Below are 24,216 nucleotides of genomic sequence, written 5' to 3' on the forward strand. Positions count from 1 at the left end.
TTGTGGGTGGGTAATTGATACAACTACTTTAGAAAAAATACCCTTTGGATCAGCAATTTTATTCTTAGGAATACAACTTTTAAAAACTGTTATACCTGTGCATCTGGAGGCATGTAGAAGAATGTTTAAGAAGTTTTGCCCACAACAACAAAATGCTGGAAACAAGTATACATTAATCATACGATAGATAAATGAATGTTATTAGTCATACAATGGAAAACTATATGACAGTGCAAAGGGATGACTCATACTGTATGTGTCAATGTGGAAGAACCCAGAAACATAATGTTGAGCGAAGGAAGCAAATCACAAAAGAGAACATACAAATCTATTTATATAAAGTCCAAATCCAGGCAACTTTAAATTGTAATTTCTCTAGAGATGTAATAAAGTAGTTAAGAAAAGCAATGAACTATTAAAAGAAAAATGAATAAATTAACACAACTGTTAGCATAATTGTTTCTCCTAGATGAGATTAGTAGTATGGCCATAAAGACAAACTTTTACATATATATTTTGCCAAAAGTGGAACTTTTTTTGTTTGGGGATTTTTAAAAAGAAATGGAAAAAACTTCTTAAATTCTCTTTTCCTTGGCAAAATTTCTGCCGTCCATGAAATACCAAACAAACAAACAAATGACAACAAAAGCAATAAAAAATATGTGGTTTAATTTCTGACTTTTTTGTGAGGTCTCTTCCATGACACGGCATGCACCATATTCTTCACTACTATATTTTCCAAACAAGGTAGCTAAGTTGTTGTTCATTTCTCATGGAGGGGTTCAATTAATTCCTAGTCCTGGTTGTTCAGCGTCAGAAATGACTTTTCTCCCCCTCCAAGTTGTAATTGTGTACCAATTGCTTGTAGAGGAAATTGATGTGATCATGTCTGGCCCGCAGGAAATGAAGCAGATAAGTGGTCAGACCATTACACACCGGCCTTAATGGACCCACAGCTCCCTGTCTCCCTGTGTCCTCAGCCTCCATGTTGCTCTACACACTCTGGATTCTTAGTATCATTTTAATATCATCACCACAAGTTATTTTGTTTTTAAATATTCAAAATGTTAAACTAATTATTAAAAAACACCTTAGCCAGAAAAGTTTTATAAAACTTGAAGTGTGAATTTGTGAACTCTTATTGGCTAAAAGTTGCTAAATAACTCGAGCAAGGATCTTTCAAACAGCAGCAGGCACAAAAGCACTTTAAAAAAATTTATTGGAAATAATAAATCTGTAACCACAGAACAAATTTATAGCCACTAATTCTTGTAGAAGGATGTGTTTTTTCCTTTTACTTTATTTGAAAAAGGAAACTTTTCAGTCCATAAAAGCATTAGAGTCATTATTGAAGCTCCATAAAACCCAGAGAGCACAATTTTCTTATTTTTAAGCCATATAAAAATTTACTGGGTAGTTTGTATTGGGATGGACATTAATACAAACATAAATCACTATCACATTCTACTATGTCATCCCTCTGATGAAAAAAAATCTATCTCAGTATACACTTATTGTATATAGGTTTGGGGAGTTAAAATTCTTGTGTTGAATGTACACAGGAAACTTTTAAAAGGTCTTTGGGAAACTGTATTTTATAATAGAATGAATTCTAAAAAAAGTTATATTCAAATTGTCTTTGCCACTGTCTAGCTATGAGATCTTAAATAAATAATTTTACTTTTCTGGAACTCAGTTTCCTCATCTAGATTCTCTCTTATGGTTGCTTCTATTCTAATATTTGGGGCTAAATTCTGTATTTTGATTTTACTCTTTACTAAAAGACATGCTATTTAAACATGTATACCTGTATTTGGGATAGGAATCGCAGTACTGTGAATTATTAGAGGGATCACCTTGGCTAACTTTCCAGTATTCCTAACACCCAGCATCTGGTATAGAACAGGTACTCACACTATGCTTTAAATAAGCAAGTGAAAGAATGAATGAATGAATGAATGAATGAATAGCTTTAGCTAAGTGGAACTACCAATGCTTGCAATTTGACGGAAAATTTGTGATTTTTACTTCATTAAAATGTCATAGTAAATATGGTATGTGAGTTTTAAATTATCTGGTTTTCCTTGGGGAATTTTATTTTTTTTAATCTCTTACCTATCCAAACCTCTGGCTTACTCACAGACTAGTATTCTAGAGAACTGGAGTTTTCAAACAGTTAAAACAAACTGATTAGAGAGCAAGTGTATGTTTTTCACATTAGCATTTATTGGCTCATTGACCTGCTTTCTACCTACTCACGAAACAATCTTGGGGATGTTAATTCCCCATCGTGGGTCTCTGGCTCTTTAAAAAATGAGAATAACAACATTGACTTGTTTTGAGAAGGACACAGCTAACATAACCATAGAGATTACAGTTTCTCAGTGTGCCTGTGGAAGGCTAATCTACACTATCTGTCAGTGTGAGATATTTACTTTGTCGTTTCCTTTGGAGAAAACTTCTGGAAATGAAATAATACCCATTAAGAAATGCAGGTTTTTCCCTTCCAGCCAGTTGCCAAAGTTTGTTTTTTGGGGTGGTTTGTTGTACATTTTTTCCCCTTCTAATTTTTTGGAGGTAAGATCATTATCCTTGTGGGGTATCTGCTGGGTGGAGTACCTTCAAGGTTAAGATATTTCCATGATTCATCAAAGAAAATATGGACGAGGTGAGTAAATTTCAAGTCCAGAGGCAGGTTCTTTGTGGGAAAAAATTTAGTGCCAAATCCTTTCTCCTTTTTTTTGGTCAGTTGAAAGAGAATATTTAGGGAGAATTATTGCTAACTTTAAGATTGGACACTTTGTAAAGTCATTGTTACAAATTTATGAAAGTATTAGATCAAAAAGATCTGATCATTATAAATATCTTATCTAGCTTTGATAAAAATGAGTCATAAAAGCTGGAATGTTTCCCTTTCCCCACAGTTTTGACTTACCATGGTAATTAATCTTAACATCTGTTAAGGTCACTTGCTTTGTGAAATAGTAAATTATCAAATAGTAGGGCCATAAAAAAAGCGATGATTCCCTGTATGTTGTGTGCCATATGGCCCAATTCAATACTAATATAGGAAACACCACATGCTTGGTAAACAATAGGGATAATATGGTCTGTGTTAACAAGAGTAGATTTCTATCAAGTAGTGAAAGTACCAAATCATATAATGATAAGTTTTGGCCTTACAAAGATGAGGCTAATACCATTAGCCATTTATTGCATAGGAACTAAATCTTTTCAAGTTAAACTCATGATGGATTTTAATCACTTGGCTAATGTTGGTAAATGATTATGCCTCAAGCCAGTACGATAATGATCATTATTAGCAAGGGTCTGTTTTTACAATGTCTCTAATGTTTAAAATTAATCCAGAAGTCAAGAGCCATTAAATCATTTCACCTGCAGCAGAATTAAAAGGTGCCCATATTTCATATAGCTGCAATTTAAGCACAAAAGCTAAGAAGGCGGTGGAAAAATACACAAGAAAATCAAGCTATTTACTACAGTGCCACCAAGTGACCAACTTCAGAATTCCATGTGTAATCAAAAGTGCGAAGATACCAAGGAAAATAGTTATGTGCAGAAGAGAGACCACAGCAAGAACCTTAGATGGATACTGGTTATGGACCTATAATGAGTCTCAAAACTCTGAGAGGTCAACTTTCTAATTCTTTAGAATTACAACGTTCATCTGGGAAACCTCAAGAATGATCAGTGGGTTGCCAGAGAGCTAGCGATTGCAGAATTTGAACCATAGATGGAGATAAGCCATTTTAAACAGCAGCTGCATTTTCAAATGTAAGAAAAAGGTATGCTTCAGTGATATGAAAGAGTTGACCATGAAACATTACATGGGGTTATCTTCAAATACAAAGAATAAAGTGTGAGTAAAAGAGAAAATTATAATAGAAAACTTTTAAATCCTATCTCCCATAATCTTCTCTAGGTGTTATGTTTAAAGTCTATAAAATGCTGGAATCAGACTAAATGATTTCTAAAGTCATTTACCAGGCCAGAAATCCTATGGCAAAAATCACATCAAGGCATATGGCTCAACAAATTTGATGCAAAAACATAAACATGAGTGCTTGGGTGGGATGAGATTGTACTATAATAGCCCAATTGCTAACAAATCTAAATTGAAGTAAAACACTAAGAAGTGCTCAAGAAAAATAGGAAAAAAACTTAAATCTTATAAATTTAGAAAAAACAAATTTAGAAATGATCCTTACCAGTAATGTTAAATAATCTATTAATTCATTCATTTACCAAGTGTATCTTGAGTTCTAACTATGTGCCAGGTATAGTGCTAAGTTCTAGGGATAACAGCATATCACAGGAACTATTTTCCAAAATAGGACGGTATTTTTAATAGAAGGAACTCAAAACCAATTCCATGAGGCCAAAGTAGATATGGTTTAAAAAGGATGAAAAATTAGATAGGTTTCCAAGGAATATGTAGAATCATTTCAGCCTATAGACTAATGTATCTGACCCCACCCTATGAGCTATCCTGGAAATCCTGTTTTCATTCTTACAACCAACCAAAAATGACTAAGGGAGTTTCAAGTTTGAATGACTAATGGGAGAAACTTAAGAAGAGCTAAATATAAACCATTTGACTATATAGAGTGACTAAACCAGGTACAAAAATAGAAAACTGTTGGGGATGGGGTATTGTTTTCCAGCACACAAAGAGATAACTATGGGAGTGAGCGGTAAGATGGAGTCAGGAAGAGGAAATTTTTGATAATATCAGAAGAAAAACTTCCTGTCAGAGAAAAGCATTAGATTAATACAATCTCTAGGGGGAAACGTTAGAAGTTCCACTAGTTGATAAGTTAGGAACCCACTAACTGAAGCTCTGGGGCATGTGTTGCCAGCATCCCAGGAGGAGAGTGGGCTGGAGGTGCCTCTCAGTCTCGCATTTACACCTGCAAATGCAAAGGATAGAAATGGAAAACCATCAGGACAGAGAGGCCAAGGGAAAACAAATGTGTTCTCAGTGGAATATGGAAATGGATCACGGAGTGTTTCAAAGTTACAAACTATTCAATTAAATCCTTTCTCCCTTTCACTTGTTGCTTCTCTCACATTGGTTTGAATCCAAGGGACTAAACAGGCCCAACGCTCTACTTCCCTGAGGAGAGAACTGGAGTCCAGCCCTTAAAGCCACTGACTAGAAATTGTACAAGAGATGTTATTAAAAAGAAGAAGAAGAATGTCAACACTTGCCATACATAACAACTCAAATTCCTGGTTCTCTTTCTCCTGTACTGAAATAAGGAAAACATGCAAAAAATGTCACCTGGTCAAGGTGAGTTAGTCCAAGAGTGTTGAGTGTGTCTGATTTCCGCTGACTTGTCTACACACTCGTGTTCCATTACAATGACCTCTAGGAACTCAGAATGTCTCCTGATCTTGTTGGACAGGTGCAACTTTCAATCAGCTCATACTTGTCCCTAGTCTGACCATGTCAGAGAGGCCCAGCCATTAATTATCTTCTGTTGCATTTTTAAAAGGGCAGGGAACAAAAAGCTCTGTTGTTTCAACAACTGCCTTTTGGGTTTTGTGACTAGGCACCTCTGCTTGGCTTCTGTCTCCAGCTTGGGGGCTGGAGCCCAGTTGTGTTATTCTCGTAACTTCTGCCTGGTGGTTTGGAACTTAGCTCTTTTAGTTAATTATGTGACTTCTGACGTTAACCATCTGCAATGTTTCTAGATTGACAACTGGCTGCCCTTTCTTTCTTTTTTTCTTTTTTGGTTTCCTGATATTTTTTTCCCCTCTCCTAGACCTCAAGTATGACCTTAATGTTGATTCATAGAATTTGGTAATAATCTTTGCTTTAATCTATAGGGAAATTTTTAAAAACTGACTAAGTGTTTGAGGCTTAATCTGCTCAGCTTTGCTGGCACAGAAGCTTTCTACTTTTCAGGGCTGTGCCTACTTACCATGTACAAACAAATCCATTTTTCTGTTGAGATTCCAGGCATAAATGAACCATTATAATAACAGTGATATCTCTGCTAAAGTAATAGATTATATTATAGTTTAAATTATCATTTAAGCCATAAATTATTAGTAGCCACATTTACAGGTAAAGGGATTTATTTATTTATTTACTATTTTCATCATTTTTTGTGTGTGAGCAAAGAATCAAGGTAGTGGGAATTTTTTGTTTTGTTTTAATATGAGTAGCTGGAAATACAGCTTCTAGAATAATCATATAACTAATATATGCAATTGGTTTACCAAAACATTACCCACCATAGCTTATTATGTGTGCTCTATAATTTTCTTGCTTAAGTAAATTATTGTTATTTCTTTTAAGTATGGCTGGTATTCACATTTTTCCCTCCATTTATAATTTAGAAATTTTGATCAACAGACAGGTAAATAGATGGTCTTTCTTGATGAGTTATAATTAAAGTGCCAAACACTTACTTATGTTAGGAAATAGATTGCTTTAAAATATACCTATGCATACGCCTCAAATGGACTGACATGACTTCAGTAGCTGAAAGTAATTATAATAGAAAATTGCAATTCTACCCTATGGTGGAGTACACATGCTTAAGCTCCAGCACTTGTTAGAACCATACCACAGTATGCAAAGATTTTCTGATTTACAGAAATGTCAATTTATTCTCACTATTAGATATGAAATCTGAATCTTAGAATCTTAGGGATTGAGATTTAATTATACCTAGTTTTATTGATGAAAGTCAGGTTAAATCACATGAACTACTATTTTAATTGATAAATAATAATTGTATATATTTATGGGGTACAATGTGATCTACGTAAAGAAAGAGTCAATCAAGCTAATTAACATGTCCATCACCTCACTGACTTACCATTTTTTTGTGTTGAGAACTTTAAAAATCTACTCTTTTAGCAATTTTGAAATATAAATTATTATTGACTGTGGTCATCATGCTCTGCAATAGATCACTAAACCTTATTCCTCCAGTCTGACTGCAACTCTGTGAAGATGATGGGTGGGTAACAGTGCCTGACCTGTATGTGTGTTGTCATGCCTGAGGGCCTCTTCCCTTCTTGTCAAGAGTGCTAATGTTTTTCTCCTTTCATACAACACTGAAATCACCATTTCTATAGGCTAAAAAGGTCAAATGTTGCAGCTTCATCAGGTTTAATTACATAAAATCAGAGTATAATAAGAAATTTTAAACATAGCTACATACTAGGCATTCTACTAGACACATATTTTTATTATATTAGGCTTTTAAAAAACCTTGCAAGGTTGGTATCGTTATTCCTACTTGTAGAGGAGAAAATGGTGCAATTTGCTAAAGATGACATGGTTATTAGGTTCCAGTTTAAACCCCTGCTCTTTTCACTGCACTATGCTGCTTTCTTAGATGATTTCAGAGGTGACCTCTTCACTTCCCCCTACCTAGTACATGAATTCTTTCTAAAACATATCTAAGATTTAGTCAAGCAGCCTCTTGTTATACACACCAATGTTTAACCTGCCGTCGAACACTCATTACCTTTAGATAAAGCCCATTTCAACTTTGTATAGCTTTGTCATAAAACTTGTATTTCTATTGAATCAAAATATGCCTCCCCGTAATTTTTACTTCTTCTTGTTTCTATACTCTGGACAACCTAGAACAAGTCTAATTACCATACAGCAGTCTTTCAAATACATGACAATAACTGTGATTTGCCACTCCACTTCAACATCCCTAATTCTTGAAAGCATTCCTATGTCACAGAAATTGTTAATCATCCAATTACGGTCTATTATGTAATAAAAAGCATGGCAAATAATGTCCCTTTACTAACTGTAGAATATGATTTCAGCTACCTGCTTTTCTTGGTGAAAACACAATAGGAAAACAATTAGTGAGAAAGATACTCATGGAAGCAAGGAATGGGCTTGTATACATTTATTGTCTTTTAATTCAGAGTAAATGCAAATGTTTATGCAAATAAGATATATTCCTGAATGTTGCCATGTTTGGTACCTTGGAATAAGATACGTATTGTTCTGTTTATTGATTAGAATATGTAATTCTAGTTGTTGAGGCATCAAGTAAAAGTAAAAGAAGAGGATAAGAAAAGAAAATGCATAGCTGATATGCTACAGCATGAGTAATATCAATTTGAAAAGACTTTTTAAGGCTTGTTTCATAGTTAGGGCTTATGGTGTAGACAGGGCCTGGACTGAAGGAACCATATGGGTTGAAAATGGACAGTGACTGCATTGCAGACACATTCAGGGGGAGACCTGAATGACCCAGTGGGGAGGAAAAGGCTTCCCAAAGGGAGGAGCTCAGAGTAGTGCACCTGATTATCCTTTTGACATGCAAGGAGAAGTGGCCCAAGGTGAGAAAATATAGAGATTCCTGGACAGTAGCCAATTGGTAGGGGCTTAAAAGGAAAAGGGCTAGAAAATTACATATAAGGAGGCATGAGAAAAGGCATGTGGGACATGGGGGAGTGGCACAAAGTGTGAAGTTTTTGTATTGCATGTTAACGGCCACCAGAAAGCATCTACCACTGAAGAACTATTGAACACCAAGTCCACAAAAATGACTCACCTGGTTGATGTTAGCAATGCCTTGTTATTGGCCACCCCAAAACCAGCATGTGAGTACATGCACAGAGCAGCCACGGTGGCAGCGATGGAGGCTGTTTGGCACCTTGGAAGAGGATATGTATTTGTTCTCTTTATTGATTAGAATACGTAATTCTAATCCATCAGCATGGACTCCCATTCACAAGGCTAATATAACTATTAATATTTCTGCCTCTGAATGTCAACACTGAGCCCCTGGCATGGTACTATACTTGATGAGACCATCCTGCCTCTTCATAGCAAATTGGCTATACTGGGTCCCTTCCATCCTAGAAAAGATGGGATCATCCCAGGGATAGATACCTATTTCAAGTATGGATTTGCCTTTTCTGCCCACAGAATCTTGACCAGCTGTGCTATCTGGGGACTTAAAGAATGACTTGATTCACAGGCATGGATCCCAGATAACATTCCATCCAACCAGGGAAACCACTTCAAAATGAAAGAGGTACAGGGCTGGATCCTTGACCATAGGATCCACTGATTTTTTTTTTTTTTTCTGAGACAGGTTCTCTCTCTGTTGCCTAAGAAGAGTGCAGTGGTGTCATCACAGCTCACTGCAACCTCAAACTCCTGGGCTCAAGTGATCCTCCTGCCTCAGCCTCCTGAGGAACTGGGACTAGAGACAAGTGCCACCATGCCCAGCTAACTTTTCTATTTTTTTGTACAAACGGGGTCTTGCTCTTGCTCAGGATGGTCTTAAATTCCTGACCTCAAATGATCCTTCCACCTCAGCCTCCCAGAGTGTTAGGACTACACATGTCAGCCACTGTGCCCGGCTGGATCCACTGATCTTACCATATACCACACCACCCCGAAGACTGGACCCATGACAGGACCATGGGATTCACTGATCTTATACACCACACCATACAGAAGCACCTAACCTCAGAGAGTGCTGGAACAACCTTCTAAAGGCATACTTAAGCTTCAGCTCAGCGGCAATCCTCTGAAAAGATAGGGCACCATACTTCAGGATGCAATGTGTGCATTAAATCAGAAACTTTTACATGGTGCTGTGTTCCTAACAGGGGGAATACATGGATCTGGGAACCAAGGAATAGAAGCAGGATTGGTCCCTCTTGTCATCTCTCCCAATGACACACTGGAGGATTTCGTGCTTCCCACAACTATGAACTCAGCAAAGTTAGAGTACTGATCCCAAAGAGAGAACACTCTTTTCAGAAGCCACATAAAGAGTCCCATTAAACTATGAGCTATGGCTGTTACCAGGGCACTTTGGACTCCTGTGTCCATGGATCTGCAGGCTAAGAAAAAAGTAACCTTACCTGCAGGGTAATTTACCTTGATCAACAGGAGGCAATAGGGCTGCTTTTACACAACGGCCAGGAAGGAGTATGTGTGGAATTCAGGTGTTTCATTTGGGCACCTCCTCATACCTCCTTGCCCCACTGTAACAGTTAACAAGCATGTGCATCAAGCAGGCCTGAGACACATGTGATTTCCAAAGGCCCAGACACCTTAGGAATAAAGATTCAGATAACACTACCAGGTAAGGCACTTGGGCATGCCAAGGTGCTACCAGAGAGTGAGGGGAATTTAGAGTACATAATGGAAGAGTAAGAGGATGAGCACCAATGGAAGCCCTGAGACCATCTCCAGTGACAGAGCCCATTATTTGTCCCACTAACTTCCCTCTAAGATTCCCCTCATGAACAGGGGCCCCTGGGAGCCATGGAGGAACTCTGACCCCAAACCTGAATGGAGAAGTAGATCCATGCAGTGCAAGGGGTGAACTGTGGTGGCACAGATCTCCTACTGTGGGGAGCATAGTTGACTGATGGCCTCAATTCTGGCTCCTCTGGATCCATTAGTGTGTTTACACTGAGGCTCCACCTCCCACAGGGAACTCTCAGCCAATGACTGAGTAGAATGAGGGTATCATTCCCAATCCATTCCTGCTAGACACAGAATTCCTATGACTAGCCCTTTTGGTTTGAGAATTCCCCAAGTCCTTAAGCCTGGCCAAAACTTTCTTAGAACTACCTTGTAATCTGAAACTCTTTCTACCCAATTCTTCTTCTTCCTCTCTCTCTTTCACCAGTTTAAGACCTGCATCATAAGATGTCTGAGTGCTGTCTCCACCTTCTGCTCTGTCTCCATTATTCTTCCTAAGTTTCCACCAAGTAAATATCTTACATGTCTAGTCTCATCTTGGTGACAGCTTCTCAAAAGACCTGAACTAATATAGAAACCAAATCCATTGCAACATTCCCCACTGTCATCCCTGGCCAGATGTGGGCAACATCACAAACTTTTTCAATAAGGCTAGTATCCTGCCGAGAGGATAGGAACCAGAAGATCCTTCTTTAAAGAGAACCAAAATCTATTTTCCAACCTCTTCTTATCATGACTCTAAAAAATAAACAAACGCAGTTCCACTTAATATCCTGCTAGCCTAAGGAAGCTGAGTGTGGGAGATAGAAAATACAATTAAATAGTTAAGATGGCTTTACATTTAACTTTTCAGCCCAACTAGATTCTTTCACATCCACAACCTGTGTCAGCAATACCCCTCCTTGTCTATCATCCTGCTTATAGGTCTTCAACAAATATTTCTTGAATAAATCCTTATACTTGTTCCCATATCACTAGGTAAGAGCTTCAGAATACTTGAGGTGGTATACAGATGACTGCTCCACTTCCTTCATTTTCTTACATGGGAGAATTCCACCAACAGAATCCAACATTTCACCCAGGCTACTTTCTTCCAGTCTATCCCCCATTTTGGATCCTCTTCTAAGGTACACAACCTGCTTTTCCTGGTTTGTCTTTTTCAGCATTAAAACATGCAATGTGTACAAGTAGAACAATTGCTCAAATCCTGGTTCTGACTCTTATTCTGAAAATGTTGGCCAGTCATTTACCTTGAGCCTCATGTCCTCATGGAAGTGACGTTAACTCCCTTAGCTGGTTGCTAAAAGTACTAGATAAAATTACAGCTATAAATTATAAAAGGGCACTCAAATATAATAGCTGCCATCATTTATTACCTTTCTTCCCCATTCAGAAAGCTCCTAAAGCACAAATCTTTCCTTAACAAACATTTTCTAATTTGACAAGATGGAGATCAGTTTCCTCTATTCTTTGTCCTCCACCCTGAACATGAATTTACTCTCATTCCATATAGGATTTATAAAAACAATACTGCATCCCTATCTGGAAACATGCAAAACTGCTTTGCTATTCTCATTCTGTTTTCTATCTATCTTAGGTAGTGTTTTCTTTCATATTTTACATTCTTCCATATGGAAAATACCATAAATGAATAGCTATTTTGACACATCTAACCCAGTGATCTGCATAATTAAGCACATAATGCATGCTTAAAATGATAATTGTGGTAAGTTGTATGGAAGTAAAAAAATTTGTTGCCCTGTCTGCCAGATCCTTCCCCCCTCAGCAGAGCCCCTCCCAGTGGATTGTATTATACTTCCTACCCAAAGATACCAGGTTCAGCCATGTGATTTGATTTGCCCAATTATTTGTGAGTAGAAGTGACCACTCTACTCACCTATAGGTCACTTCTTAACAGAAGCTTTAAGAGCCACTGTGTGGTTCACCATTTCTCTTTTCCCCTTTTATCATAAGAAAGCCAGTGTTTCAAATAAGGGCTGCTCCTTCTGCTTAAATATCCAGTGGAGAGGAACCATGGCAGACATGTAGTGTGAGAAATAACCCTTTGTTACAAAGAGATTTTGGACTTGCTTGTTTCTAAAGCAAACCTAAGCCCACCTAGTATAGTTTGGATATTTGTCCCCTCCAAATCTCATGTTGAAATTTGATCCCCAATGTTGGAGGTGGGGCCAGGTAAGAGGTGTTTGGGTCATGGCAGAGGATTCCTCATGAAAGGCTTAGTGCTTTCCCTGTGGTGATTAGTGGACTCTCGCTCTATTAGTTCCCATGGGACCTGTCCTGATTGTTAAAAAGAACCTGGCACCTCCATGTCATTCTCTCTCCTCCACCTCTTGCCATGTGGCCTCTTCCAGCCACCTTCTCTTCACCCTCTGCCATGATTGGAAGCTTCCTTCTGAAGCCCTCATCAAAACCAGATGCTGATGCCATGCTTCATGTACAGTCTGCAGAACCATGAGCCAAATAAAGCTCTTTTCTCTATAAATTAGCCAGCCTTAGTTATTCCTTTATAGCAACACAGACTAAGACACCACCTTAGCTGACTGATGCAATCGTGATAGCACAATGTCTACATGCACTGTTCAGTTTTAGTGTGTGTATCAGTCCACAGTCTTGGGTGTCAAAAGAGTGCAAGTCTTTATTTTCCCTATTTTAACTGGGCTCCTTTCTTTGAAGCTTAAACTTTTGGAAACAAAATTTAGATGATTTATGGCTGTTTATGGTTTTCACTCTGAAATGCAACCCTTTTATGGTAAGGAACCTTGAGTCAGTGGCTGGTGTTAATATAGGGAGAAAAGGGAAATTTGAAAATAATAGGGGGAAAACAAACTAAAATCTCAAATCATTATTCAGCCATACTATGAAAGTATGGAGCAATATAAAGTGAGAAAAGAATATAAAAGGTACTGAAATCAGATCAGTGTGATATTTTATTTATCACAATTCTACTTTCATCAAAACCCTAGGAATTCTTAGTTTACTACTAAAAACATACTGAAAAGAAATGTAAAAATAGTGTTACTACATTTTGCTTGACTTTTTAAAAATATGTTTTCTTTTTGTTCATATCCTGAGGACATTCAAACATTTGACTTTTATTTTTAAAAACTAAAATATGCTTGTAATTTCCATTATTTTACAATTGTCTACAAAATGAAACTAGAATGAAACATATGGGTGGATAAAGTTTTGTTTGTTGCCAAATATCTTCTCTGCATAACATCTGGATATTTAGAACATCTGCATAACTGACAATCTTTCAACTTTTCATCTGGATGTTTGGCAAATATGGAGAAAATGTTTCCTTTCTAAGTCTAATTCTTATTCTTACCCAGTGCTATTTTAATAGCATATTTGTTAATATTCCTATCATCCTATTATTTTATCAGATAAAATATGGATACAATTTTGGAGCAAAGCAATAAATTGTTTAATTTATAGTGCATGCCCAACCTCTGACAGTTAAAAAGGAAAATTTTTGGTGAAATCTTTCTACCTAGCAATTAATCTATTTCAAGAGAGATTAACAATAGAATATATCAAAGCACTCACTCCACGTCCAATGTTCTCTATCGTGTGTATGCCCTTTATGTGAGATGAGAGAATAATATTCTTTGGCCAGATGCTGATATAGTCCTATAGCATCTGCATGGATGTCTGTTTGGCACTTAGGGTAAGGGGGGATATTTTATTGTACTCTTGGGGTTATGGAACATGGAGACAAGCATCATAATCACCCTTTGCAAAAACTCCAAGGGGCTTAGTTACATGTTTTTCCCTTGTCAACATCTGTCAAGAACCACATGTCAATTACTACTCCATCTTTTCTCAGGTAATAAAGAAATAGAGAACTCCCAAAAGAACACTTTTTATCTTCCCAACAATATGCCCCAGGCCTTTGCTTTTGGATCTAACCCTCATAAATTTTTGTCATTATCTGCTTGCAAGGATCTTGGCAAAGAAAGAGGCCCAAATGGAAGAAAAAGGAGTTACTTCTAGTACAGCAAACCATATGTGAGTGCATGTTTTTGGATATCCAATACAAAGAAAATCAGGGTATATCTAACCAAGCTATTTCACTTTCTCAAGAGCCATCCCTGTATTTTACTAATAAGGTCACCCAATTGCTAATTTCTATTCAGTCTCATCCTTTTATGTTTGTACAGTTTTATCATATTTTATTTTTTATCTTATTTATTGGCTTGTACGCATGTATGTGAATGCCTTGCCTAGCGAAAATCCCTTATAAAGTAGTGAACAATTAAGTGCTGATGCCACACTGTATAACCAAGATTATTATGCCTAAGGTGAGATCTGCAGACACCGATGCTTCAAAATAGATCATGTGAGAGCCAAGATACATTTTGTATGTGCCCTTGGCAATTTTGTTTTCTTCTAAGAGACAACCAACAAAAACGGACAGATATCTTATTGTAGCCAAATCTTCTCATGGAATTGTTAATTCATCATACAATGTTAAATTATCATTTGCCCTAAATTGCAAATATACCATTTTTATGACTTTCAGATGCAAATTAATAACAAGGCTCCATATTTCAGCTCAAACAGGTTGGTGAGCATCTGAAATTAGGTGAGCATAGAAGCACAGAACCCATAAAGGGATGTAGGCACATTGCCACAGTTTCTCTGGAAAGAAAATGGTTGGAAAAACTTATTTACCAAATTTAACAGGTGGTCAGCCTAAGATGCCCTGAGAGTCTGTGTTCTGTTGTGAGTGTTCTGGCTTGCTTTTTCTCCCGTGATTTAATAGGTTATGGTTTTTCTACTGTCATTTGATCAACATTTTTGAGACCCATTTTAAGCATAGTCCTAGGTGCTAAGAACAGATTGCAGTACCAAAAAGACCCCGAACTTGCCTTCCAGTGTTCAGTTGGGTGACAGTGCCAGACACTCATACAAAGAATGCTATGTGGTAGATTAAAGGATGGCCACAAATTCATTGCTGCTCCTCCCACCAAACAGTGAAGTCTTTTCCCTCTTTAATCTGAGCTGGCCTCATGGCTCCTTTAACCAACAGAATGGAGACAAATGATGCTGAGGCAGTGTTGGGCCTAGCTGTGAAGAGGACTGGGAGCCTCTGTTTTCTTCCTTCTGGAATACAGCCCCTAGGCAGTAAGGAAGCCCAGACAAGCCCTTAAAAAGAGGCCATGTGGAGAAGTTCTGTAAGAGGAAAATCCATGGAGAAAGGGGCCACATGAAGAAGAATTGAGATGCCACAGTTGATAACACCAGGGCCCAGGCATATGAGAGAGGTCTTCTTGGACCTTCAGCTAGAACAGAAGAACCCTCCAATGAACCTACAAAGCCTTGAGGAATAACAAGTTATTTTTGTTTTAAGCCTCTGCACTTGGGAGTATGTATTTGTTACACAGCAAGAGTTAACCTATACAGCTTATAAGTAAACATATATACCAAAATTTGCAAGGACATATAGGAACATCAAATAGGTACATACAAGGAATTCTGAATAGATGGGTAATCTGAAGTCACAGGAGGCAGTACAGTCTGATGGCTGTGGGAGTCCAACCTATGTTTGAATCTCTACTTCACCACTTGCTACCTCTATGATCTTGGGCAAGTCAGGACATTTCTTGGGATTCAGTTTCTTACTCTATATAATGGAAATAATAATTCCTACTGCACAGAGGTGGCATAAAGTTAAGTAAATTGGGTAATATATATAGAGCTGTTAGCACAGTGCATCATCCAGAGTAAGAACTAAGTGCTAGTTATTGTTCGTATAAAGTGATCATGAAAGGGCTTTCCAAAGAAGATGAATTTTGATTTGCATAAAAATTAATCCATAGATCTTAATTCTGTAGTAATGAGATAGATTGAGTTCAATGGTCCCTGAATCTCCAGATACAATTCAGTTTTCTCTTGTTCCTAGTTAGATTATGAATTTGTATTTGTTGGTATTAAGAAAGGCAATTAATGTCATTTTGCACAAAAGTGTCTGAGGCAGAGGCTGTGATGTGTTTGCAAACCCATATCGTTTCCTCTCAGGCACACAGTTAGGTGTAGTAAGGCCATGAGACTGAGTTCTGGCTAATGGAATGCGGGCCAAAACAATAGGCAGCACTCCCAGGCCTGCACTATAAAAACTTCCCACCCCCAATATTCCATGCACTGTCCTCTTCCAGTTGGTTAAAACAGAAGTCCCTGCAGGGTGACCCATGGGATCTGCATGTGGAAGATGGTAGATCTACAAGGTGGAAGCAACTTAGAAGACAGCTGCCAACCAGCAACCACTCTGCTGGGCTGTGACATGAGCAGGAAATACTTTTGTGTTAAGCCACTTATATTTCAGCACTTAGGTATCATAGCGACTAGCATTGTCAAAACTGATGAAATTTTAATGGCATTTTTATGATAGCCCCAAATAATTTATCTTATTATTTTTCTACCCCCACTATCCATCCTTCTTTTCCACAAAAGTAAACCTACTTATCATTCATCTTCTCTCCTTAAGAGCTGCAGACATTCTTCCCTAATGAGCTTCCTCTATCGAAATGGAAATAGAAACTTGCTCCTTGCCTTTTTCTTAATTGCCATTTTCATTCATTTCAAACATGTGACCTAACACTCAAAGCAGGGTCTCTGAATCGGTGATGTTTAAGTCTCTGTAAAATGGTGGGTTATTTTTAAATGCCTAAAAATAAATGATAATTTATAACTATTCATAGGTAGCATTTATTGACTACTTAATTATGCACAAAGCACTGTGTATTTTATGTTGATTAAATTTTATAGTTCTCATAATAAATCTATACTTATCATTATCATCTCCATCATACAGATGAAACAACCAAGACCCACAGTGTTTGGCAATTTGCCAAAGTCACACTTTTCTGGTTCATGGAAGAGCCAGAAGTTTGAAGCCAGAGCTTCTGCTTTTAATTATACCCTCCATGGCTTCTCAACATGTGGTCATAGATATCATGTCCTTTTATGGTACACTGCATGAATGTGTACGTAAAATATACAGGCTATGGAAAAAAGAATATATTAAAATGCTTATTCATGAGATAACCAAAAGTCGCTGATAGTATCCAACTGCATATTAGGCATTAGCCTGTAGCCATTTATTGCATTATTTTCCATGTTCTCTTTGACAGGAATTCTTGTCCACAGGGTCAGATGCTCTGCTTCCAAGAAGGAAAAGTAGCTGACCAATGCTGGTGATCAATTTGCTCTTTTCAGTGTGACTGATTGTCTTGATTCTGACTCCAGTGGTGACAGTATTGTATGCCTTTTCAGCTGGGAGTCCCCTTGCAATGTTAACTATTTTATAGTCATGATTTCACTTATAATGTGGGGGAAAAAACCATGCAGAAAACATCCTCATTGTGAAGGCTTGCACGCATCAAGCATTTATTATATGCCAAGCACTATGCTAATTGCTTTACATTTATTTAATACACTCAACAACTCAATATAACTGGAATTATTTTATCCTCACTTAAAAAATGACAGATCTGAGGCAAAGATACTAATTTACCAAGGTGGCACAACAGAGAAGTAACATAGCTGAGCTTTGAACCCAGGTGATCTGACTCCAGAGTCTGCCTTCCTACCCAAGGTAACAACTCAGAGCACAACCTTTGAACACCTGACCTGAAGATGACTTCCGGAGTGGTGGATGGAAAACATTTTGCATTAAGCTCGGAGTGTGTCTTGACCTCTACTGTTTGTCATTGGGCAGCACTCTTGAGTATAGTGCCAATGAGAATCCACAAATTTGATGGCAGGCAGTTAAGAGTATGTAACTCTCAAATCAATGCACCTATATTTTAAGGAATATTAATTTATTGTGGATTTCTTTAATAAACAAATACTTTAAGGACACTAAACTGAGTTGAGTATATATGAAGTGATGTTTATACTCCCTCCTTACAAACACACACCTAAAAAACAACTTCCCCATAAGAACCAATGGTAGCAAATTTCTTTTACCTGTGACAAAAGCACTCGAACCCCTGAATATGGGCATGCCGTTCATGAACACTTTTCTTATATCTATTCTAAGAAGGGGCATTATATTGGGCCAAAAAGGCCCCCAGATGGAGCTTGGAAGAGGTGTGTCATGTTCTCATATTCTTCAGGCTTTTCACGACCTAAAGAGCACATGTAACAAAAGCTGAAAAAGAAAAAAAAAACTATACATATACACACAAAAACACATGCACACATATGATTTATATAAGTCAATGTACAGTTTTTCTTTCTAATAAAGACATGGAACTTCATCTTTGGTCTACGTATTCGCCAAAATCTACATTTTCTTTGTCTTTGGTCTAGTTTTTAGATCATGGATAACCAACTTCACTGTCATTTCTGGCATCCCAGGGCTTGTGTGTGACAAGTGATTGTTGGGAAGCTAACCATCATTTCCAATTGGTCTAGCAAGATCAATAAGTGGAATTTGGAGCCTAGACCTCTTCATGGTTTTTCATTGTTTTTGTTGCTATTCTCTCATTCAATTGAGAAATCAATGTACAGTTGTTTTGCCTTAATGCAACAAATGTGTTCTTGAAAAAAAGAAAGACCAACTCAATTCTACAAAATCATACGCTAAAAACCATAGGGTTTATGGGCAAAATAGCATCAGGGTCAAGCAACTCAAAACATACAATTTCCACTTAAAACATATAAAACTTTATAACTCATGTGCTAACAAAAACTTAATAACCCTAGTAAAAATACCAGCACAGTTTAAAAAATGTTAAATAGCCCAGGTGCAATGGCTCATGCCTATAATCTGAGCACTTTGGGAGGCCGAGGCAGGAGGATGCTTGAGGCTGGGAGTTCGAGACTAGCCTGGTCAACATAGCGAGACCCCCATCTCTACAGAAAACTTTTAAAAAATTATCTGGGTATGGTGGCAAGCACCTGTAGGCCCAGCTACGTGGGAAGCTGAGCCAGAAGGATCACTCAAGTCCAGGAGTTTGAGGTTGCAGTGAGCTGTGATTGTGCCATTGCACTCTAGCCTGGGTAACAAAGTGAGAACTTGTCTCAAAAAAAAAAAAAAAGTTAAATGACTAATAAATAAAGAAATACTGCTGTATAAATAAGACTTTCCAAACAACAACAACAAACCCTAAAACTAGCTCGTGGAAGGAGGTGTGAAGAAGGGTCTGAGGCTGCTGCGTTGTGGAGATGAGGGAACAGTACACAAACAGCAGGAAGAACCACACTATGAGCGCCTCCAGGAGAAAGCAGGATGCCAGAGCAAGCCAAGAGAACTGTGGATGAATGGACACAGTGCAACCCAGTCCAGATGTTCGGCTGGTTTACTGCCCTTTGCACTGAGATGCTGTTACATTCAGATGTGGTACAAAACAGCAATATGCTGGGACCAATGTGATCTCCAAACTAACATCATTCTCTGACACCACTTGCATATGAACTGACTCACATTGCAGAAACACATATAATAGCAGAACAAACTGTAAGAGTAGAGTATGGCAATAATTATGGGTCTTAAAGCTATTAATTATGTATAAAAACAATTATTAAAACCTTTCAAATAGTTACCGTGGAAACTAGATTATAGTTAATATGACTTTCAAGAGAGAATGCATTAGCTAGTAAATTTTGTAAAGTATGCTGTATCAATTTTGGATCAACAAATGTTTATAGAAATTTAAATAATAATATAGGGTATAGTTAGGGAGATCACAAAGAAAAAATTAATTTAAAAATCATGTACCCCAAAATATTTCTTCTCTATCAACCGTGATCAGTCCAAAGTGATCATTTATTTAGAATCGTCAATGTGCAATGGAGCTGCTATTATTGTTGCTGAACTATTATATCAAACTCTAGAAATTTGACTGCTAAAATTTTTATAATCTATTTTTATAATAAATGTTGTTAAGATTTCACATTTATTCCCATATTCCAAGAGTTTCTGTTAGCATGGTAATATTTGGTTGTGACCTCAGTTCAATTTTGATTTAACTTTATTAAAATCAGCATAGTATTGATTTTAACACTCAGCCATATAACTTATTTGATTTATTTCTATCCTTTAATGAAGAAAATTATTAAGATGATTTCTTGTGAATAAAACATAATTTTAAATACTCTAAATTTGTGTTGTCTAATATGATAGCCACTAGCCACATGTTATTATTTAAATTAATTAAAATTAAATACAAGTAAAAATGCAGTTTCCCAGTCACACCTGACACATTTCAGGGGCTCAATAGCCAGATGTGACTAGTGTCTATGGTATTGGACAGTGAAAATATAGAATATTTCCATCATTGCATGAAGTTCAACAAACAACAGTTCTATTGACTTACAGCTCTGCCAAATTTCTGAAAAAGCACAATGATTCATGCACTGGTCAATGTTGCCATTAGAAAATGGGAGCATACCTTTAGGAAATGACAATCCACATGCTTCCTTTTTCCCTTCCTCTATAGTTGAAAGTACAGGAAGATTCTTCTCTGTTGGTTTTGCTTTGGGTGCTAGGGAGAGAATGAGCCCATCCGTGCACCCGTGGACACATGGGCCAACTTCTGCAGACGCTGTCCACGTCCGTGGCTCTTCTGACTTCAGTGTACACCAGCCATCTTCCAACTACCAGTATCTCCATTTCGTTGCCCGAGGTCTTTATCGAAAACTGCTGGGAGGCACTCTGCCTGTACACCTGGCAGTCTGAAAATGCTCAAGGGTTAACGCCCAGTAAAAGAAATCTACCAATGATGAATGGAAGTTGGTATAAAAATATTCTAGTTCCCCTGTGCCTCAGCTGGGAAACCTCTGGGTCGTGTGTTTTGCAGCATTTTCCAGAGTAGCTCACAGTGGTAGCCGGATTGATAATGTACCCTATATTGGCGATTTTGCCTTTCCCGTATCGCTTTTCCACACCTCACTTGTGTTTATTCGCACCTCCAAATAAACCCCTTGAATGCAAATCCTTGTCTCAGGGAGTTCTGCTTTTGAGGAAACCTCAACTAAGACAATATCCAAATTGAGGGGTGAGAGGCAGAATTAGAAAGGAAAGGGACTGGCAAGCATAAAGCTGACTAACATTTGCAGTAAATATCATTAGATGGGGAACTCCCGGAGAGCAAGGTTGTGCCTTCACTTTCTATCCCTAATGTCTAGCACACACAAGGCCCTCAGTGAGTATGAAATCTTACAGTTTTTCACACATGTTACTTCACTGATATCCCAACAATCCTATTCAGTAGCTATTACAGCCGTTTTTCAGATGAGGAAATTAAAGATCAAATAATTGAAATGAATTGCCCAAAGTCACACAGTCAGTGATGGTGTTCAGCCTGGAACCAGGGCTTCAGACTCCAAGCGCTACGCTGGTCCCTGCAGCTGGTGCCTCAGCTATGCCTGTTCAGGTGAGCTGGGTAGCACCACGCTCTGTGCACCCACCTCTGCCTCACTGAACAGGGTGAAGAATGCTGTTTATTTCTGCTTCTGCTCAGTATTCTAAGTATGTGTTGTCAATTTCATTTTCAGAGGCCATAGCTCTTTAGGCTTGAGCCTAAAAATATCATGAAGAGGACAGCAGTGAATTTCTCACCCACTCATCACTGGAGTCTCAACCTCTCTTAGATCACTCTCTGAAGTCTCAAAAACCTATATTATCATATATGGCCCAGGCAGACTCTGGAACTATTGAGAAGAACTTCTACACCTCAGGGGAGCCATTCCAAGTTCTGCCTGCTGCCCTCAATTCCAAACTTTCTGCTTTCTGAACCGTCTGCTTTGACTATTAGCTTATTCTTGATTGGGGCTGTATTTCAGGTTTGTGCCCTAAGGATGTTTTCTGTTTAAGAGGCATTATGAGGTTTTGATCAAGCTTGTTGGCTCTAGAGCAAGAATGCCTAAGTTAGAATTTATTTTCATGGCTTTACTAGAAGGAGGGTGTGAGACCTTAGGCAAATTATTTTAAATTCTCTGTTTTAGTTTCCTAATCTGTAAAACACAGATGATTAAAGTACCCACCCTTTTAAAAAGTCCCCATAGGTTGTTACAACTATTAAGAGAAATAACCCATGTAAAGCACCCGGCCCATTGTAACCACATAATTACTATCAGATACCATTATTGGCTACACATTCTGTGTGTTCGCTCCTTCCTCCCACCCCTCATAAGCCCAATTTGGACTCTAGGAAACCCAAACCCATCACTGATGGGGTGACCTGGGCTCCCATTTATCTAGAAATGGAATTTAGATTAGTGCATTGCCTCTTGCAGGATTAAGAGGGACTCTGGGACTTAAGGTTCCTCAACCAAAGGCATACATTTCTAACAAGTGAAGTCTAGGAAGAAAGCCTATTTGTGTGTGGGGGCTGCAAGATGGTAGAAACTGTTTTCCTCCACGTAAAAGACAAGCAGTTTATCTTCCAGTTATTCCCAAGGCTGTGCTGAATGCTCAGTGTAGGTTAAACACTGCATCCTGCACACAGGGGTGGCAGATACATTATGATAAACATATGCATGCACGTGTTCTTATAACCGAACTCTGGAGTTTATGCAAATGGAATAATTAAAAGCTGAGAGGATTTTTAAAACAAAAGTCATCTAATGAACTCTTTTAGTACTCTTTATGTGGTTAACTCTAAGTATACTATTGATTTATTATTAACAACATTTTATTTTTAGAGTGGAGATTGATTGTATAAGCTTATGAGATTACATTTCCTGAAGCAAAAATCTAGGTGCAAAATCTGCTAATTTGTAAAGCATTTTAAACGCATGAGATAAATTCCACTTGGCTATACATTTAATAAAGCACCTAGTGAAGAACATAAATATATAAACCTGCCAAATCCCCAAAGAATATGAGCACGAAGGCAGAAAACCTGAAGTGAGGCTGCCTTAATTTCTTTTTCTAGTCTCTTCCACAGCAAAAGCTCATTTTCCAGCTCACAGACACTTTCAAACTGGAAGGATTTCGAAGGACAATCGGCTACCACCTTGCCTATATCCTGTGATAAACTACAGTTCTCGTGAAGAAAAAGGATCTGGTCATACAATTGGAGTTGGGAGAAACATTTTTTTCAGCTTCTTATTATCAAACAAGATGGAGTCAGACTCACTGGACAGAACAGTGTTCTGCGGAGAGAAGCCTTTCAGCCTGGTTGCTTTAGACGCTTTTAACAAACTGTCCTGAAGATGGCGCCACGTGCTTAGCTATGTTACAACCTGCATCATTTCGAGATTCCTTCCAGAACCACTTCCTGCCTACCAGCTACACAAACTTACAGAAAGATCTGTAGAAAATGCTATCTTAAAATGATATTAGTGTATTAAATATAAAGATGAAATGAAGTCACCCAAAGAATAATCTTATTTGATCATCTGTACATTTTCAGTTAGGGGAAAGAATTACAGGAAAGAAAACCACAATCAATGTTATTTTGAAGGAGATGAATGTCATGTTCTGAAAGCCAACGTCCACCTCTAATCTTGTGCTTTCTCCTTTGTTCCCTATTTGTAGTCAGTGGCACCAACCATCCATCAAGTTGCTGGAGCCAAAAACTTGAATGACGTCCTTGATCCTTTTCTCTGTTTTAACCTTCTGTACCAGCAACCCCACATCCAATCAGTCACCCGGTCCCATCTATCCTAATCCCTAAATGTCTCCAGTTCGTCCATGCCTCTCCATCCCCATTGCTGCCAGTAAAGTCCAAAAGCACCATCACCTCCTCCCTGCACTGCTGCAGGAGTGTGTTAATCATTTCCCCTTTATCACAGCTTGCTCCTCGTGCTCTTTCAAAAGACAAACTCGTCTGTGCAGTGTCCTTATTTATGATCTTCTATGGCTCCCTAGTGCTTTCAGGTAAAATCCAAACCCTTTGTAGCCTGCAAGGCTTTTTATAATCCAGCTGCCCTGCATGTCTCCAGCTTCATCTTGCAACACTATTCCACTCGTTTTTCTTTTTTTTTTACTTCAG

The 24,216-nt window shown here is 38.0% G+C and overlaps 1 long non-coding RNA gene and 1 pseudogene across 1 annotated transcript in view; one reads left to right on the forward strand and one right to left on the reverse strand.

The window, feature by feature from the left end:
- LOC123643668 overlaps nucleotides 1-24,216 on the forward strand; it is a 153,124-nt gene that overhangs the window by 123,305 nt on the left and 5,603 nt on the right. Inside the window, exon 4 of the long non-coding RNA XR_006736867.1 lies at nucleotides 5,109-5,314. This is a non-coding gene — a long non-coding RNA (uncharacterized LOC123643668). The remainder of the gene's footprint in view (nucleotides 1-5,108; nucleotides 5,315-24,216) is intronic.
- Nucleotides 6,987-7,096, reverse strand: LOC123644266 (annotated as a pseudogene).

Source organism: Lemur catta, chromosome 8, assembly GCF_020740605.2.
Source record: "Lemur catta isolate mLemCat1 chromosome 8, mLemCat1.pri, whole genome shotgun sequence".
Classification (NCBI taxonomy): domain Eukaryota; kingdom Metazoa; phylum Chordata; class Mammalia; order Primates; family Lemuridae; genus Lemur; species Lemur catta.